At 38.9% G+C, this 3,848-nt stretch overlaps 1 non-coding gene across 1 annotated transcript; it reads right to left on the bottom strand.

Annotated features, from left to right (window-relative positions):
- Positions 1-1,833: 1,833 nt before the first annotated feature.
- Positions 1,834-1,936, bottom strand: LOC140497900 (U6 spliceosomal RNA). The gene has a single exon (XR_011964906.1). It is a non-coding gene; the product is annotated as a U6 spliceosomal RNA (small nuclear RNA).
- Positions 1,937-3,848: the final 1,912 nt, after the last annotated feature.

Below are 3,848 nucleotides of genomic sequence, written 5' to 3'. Positions count from 1 at the left end.
CTAAGTCATTCCATAGATGGAAAGCAGAAAAGTTGACAGGGAAACCTTGATTCTATTCAAAGCATCACTTAACTTCCTTGGATGGGAGAAATCCCAAAGGGTAACTGGGTTTTTGCCCAGTGGTTTGTGGGGTAGCTTATATTTTCCAGGGTTTATATGTGTGAAGAAGGGGGGTTTTTACAGCCAGCTGTTGAGTTCCATCTTTAGCCTGTCTTTAGTTCTCTATCCTTAGCCAGGATGTTAGCAAGTTCCAAATCTGTGCCCCCCAAGAAGCACCTTTTCCTCATTGCCACTGGGATGGTATTGGCACACACTAGGCCAGTATAAAAGGGCTTATAGCCTAGGACCATAGCATTTACTACTAGAGGAAGATCTTAGAAATTATTCTAGTCCAGTCTTCTCTTGGAATAGATGAGAAAACTGGTGCTCAAAAGGAGGAATGTCCTTCCCAACATCACATATATTTTAAGTGGCAAAGATAGGATGTGAAGCAAAGTCCCAGGTCTGTGGCTAGCTGGTACAACAGGTAGAGCTCTAGGTCTGCAGTCAGGAAGACCTGAATTCAAATCTAGCAGTGTGACCCTGGGCAGGTCACTCAACCTTGTATACTGCAGTTTGTCTTCTAAAAAATGAACTGGAGAAGGAAATAGCAAACTGTTCCAGTACCTTTGCCAAGAAAATCCTAAATGGGGTCATGAAGAGTCGAACATGACTGAAATGACGGAATAATAACATATATCTGCAAATTCAGAATTCTTTCAACTCTCGTACTTCCCTAAAACATCTTCAGCATCCTGATCCAGAATTAAGCTTCTTCTTCATGAACCTTTATGACTTGCCTGGTCTTCTAAGGAAATAAAGACCAGGATTGCATAAACACACAATTTAATATCATAATTATTTTATAAGTTTCATGCCCTCCCAGTAGACTATCAGGGCCTAGAAATAGTTTTAGATAGCTTAGCTTGGCAACAGTTCCATATATATTCAGACTAGGTCTTCTCCACTATTCACACTATCTGTTTACAAAACATCAAAGTAGCTGAGCTTCTCTGGGGTTAATGTTGTGTAGGAGTAGACATCACAAAACACTTCTTACACCTCTCTTGCACAGAATCTTCTGTTTAGTATTCAGAACCCTTCATAACCTACTCCCTCCTTTCCAGTCTTTCCAGTATACCTTATATCCCTAAACCTCAGTTTGCTAAACTGAAGTTTGAGGGAATTGGACTCGATGACCTTTCAAATTCCTTCCATTTCTAAAAATTCCTTTGTTAATAGATGCTTAACAGATGCTCGTTAAAAAAAAAAAAAAAAGCCATGCTCATAGCCTCATGGTTATTTCAGCTTTTTAGGAAGGCCAACTTACAACTGTACCCACAGCCTAGTGAGAGATTTCTTGTTATTTAAGACATTTTTCAGTCGTGTCTGACTTTTCATGACCCTGTTTGGGGTTTTCTTGGCAGAGACACTGGAGTGCTTTGTCATTGCCTTCTTCAGCTCATTTTACAGATGAAGAAACTGAGGCACACAGGGTTAAGTGACTTGCCCAGAAGCATACAGCTAGTAAATATTTGAGGCCAGATTTGAATTCAGGAAGATGAATTTTCCTGACTCTAAGCCCAGAGGTCCTTGGAAAAAATAATCTTTTTCTTTTTTAATTTCACTATTTCACATACTGTGACAATTGCCCCCCAACCACATGCTGTTTGGTAGGGTTAGTAAATTTCTTTCAATTCTCATCATGGCCCTTGCAGTTAATAATTTGGCTATGTAGATTACCCTGAACTTTCACTTAACAAGACTAGAGAGGGTCTCAAACTTTTTTTTTTTCCAGATATGGAAGGCTTCACAAATTTGAGTGTCATCCTTGTGCTTTGCCATGCTAATCTTCTGTGTATCATTCCACATTTTGACTATCATTGCCAAAACAAGCACGGGGTCCCTCAAACTTTGCCTTGCATTCTTATGACTACCCAAATCACTGCTTTCCCTTTACTAACACTGAAAATTTTGCACCAAAACCTTAGAACTAGAAAATTGCATTATTCATCTTCACCTCTTCCCTTTTCTGTCAACAACTCCCTGGTTTATTTGCATTCTCATTATAGACCACACATTTTCCAGTAAAATTGTGTTTCACAAATATTACTCATTATTTATTTTTCAAGAGCATGGAGACATACTGTACAAACAGGTTTCCTAAGCAGTAGTGAATCATTAGCCAGAATTGCCATAAATGTGGAATGATCATTTCTGAACAAATGAAATTGCTGTTTTGAATTGGGCAGGCTGGAATGTTAGTCCTAGAGGCTCATCCATGGTTTACTTCCTTGTCATTCCTACCTTTTACGAGACTTGTGAAATGTTTAGTTATCAGTGAGAAATTTCTTTGTTTGTTACTGTATTTCTCTTCCTGCTGATGGGGCTATTTTCATTAGGATTAAAACAACCGCCAAAAATATTAAAGTTCACCCCATGAAAAGAGTAGCTTTCTCAGAAGTTTGCTAGGATTAGAACGTTTAATAAGAGCCTACTAAATATGATCTCTCCTCCTCTAAAACCTTTTGTGTACATGCACGTGGGTATGCTTCCAGCATCAATTGAATTTGCTCAGATTGGCTAACACTAATTGTTTGCCCATATTGCTCTGTGCTTCCCAAGCTATTGAGCCTGAGAAAATAGAATCTCCCTCCCTTTTGCCCAGGGAATTCATATTTCCTATGCTTGATCTTTGTTGGTGGTTAGATGAAAATTCTCACTTTACATAAGTGGCTTTCATCTTGCCATTCTTAGATGACCTCAAATATCTCATCTATAACAGAGCCACCCATGTAAGCCCTGGCAAACAACAGCTAGAATGAAACTAGATGAAACATGTGTTTAGGGGGCAGAAGGGTGGGGTTCAGGGAGAGGGCTGGGAGAAAAAGTGAGACTGAGAATGTGTGATAAGAAAAATTAGAAAATGCGCTTTCCTTTTGTGTTCCCACCTTCCTTTCCCATCCTTTCCTGTGATAGTTTACCAGAGGGAAAAAATAAGCACAGAGGGCAAGAGGCATGGGTCTAAATAGGCTGGTAAATAATTTACTCTTTCTACGAACAGATACTCCAAACAGCACAGCATTTTCATACAGCACATCATGGTGACTGTAGTTGAGTTTGCTCAATTATCCATGGGCTTCATGAGCCTACATTTATGTGTGTAAGAGACATGAAGGTAATGGTGTTCTTAAAGTAGTTGCTGCTTATTATTTTTAATATAGTTTTGCTATGTTCCAAAAAATTAATTGGTTATTTTGTGTGTGTGCTTAGGTAAACTTGTCTTCAGAAAGTGGATGCAGCTTCGTTGGGATGGCATGGAGCATTTTAATAGTTTTCAGCTTAGTAAGTTATACCAGCAATCATCCTTCTGTCATGGTGTAATGGTGAAGGCAGTGCCCGCAATGATGAGTTTACAAATCCATTGAAGCAAGGAGAGGATTTTTATTATTGTTACTTCTGGCTTGACTCTGATCTTGGTATATCCTAGTTACACTTAAAACAACTGATCCATTTTCTAGGTTAGTATAAGGAATCCTTTCAGTACCACAAGCAGCGGGGCATTTGCCTGATATATGGTTAGCAACCCACAGTGACTAATGATTTACAGTAAAATCTAGAGCAAAGAAAAGCCAGGGTAAACTCTATATTTCATCTTCCTGGCAGAGAGTTACAAAAGGTTTGCATCTTAAATCAACCGGTGGCTGTACGCTAGAAGGATGTGGGCTAAATAGATTTGTATGACTGTGTAATTATTCATAATAGAAAAGTTCCTAGCTGTCATCATGGCTTCTACAAAGTAGTAAAAG

This window comes from Notamacropus eugenii, chromosome 3 (genome assembly GCF_028372415.1).
Source record: "Notamacropus eugenii isolate mMacEug1 chromosome 3, mMacEug1.pri_v2, whole genome shotgun sequence".
Classification (NCBI taxonomy): domain Eukaryota; kingdom Metazoa; phylum Chordata; class Mammalia; order Diprotodontia; family Macropodidae; genus Notamacropus; species Notamacropus eugenii.
Note: the sequence above shows the minus strand (reverse complement) of the source record. Positions and strands in the feature narration are given on the sequence as shown.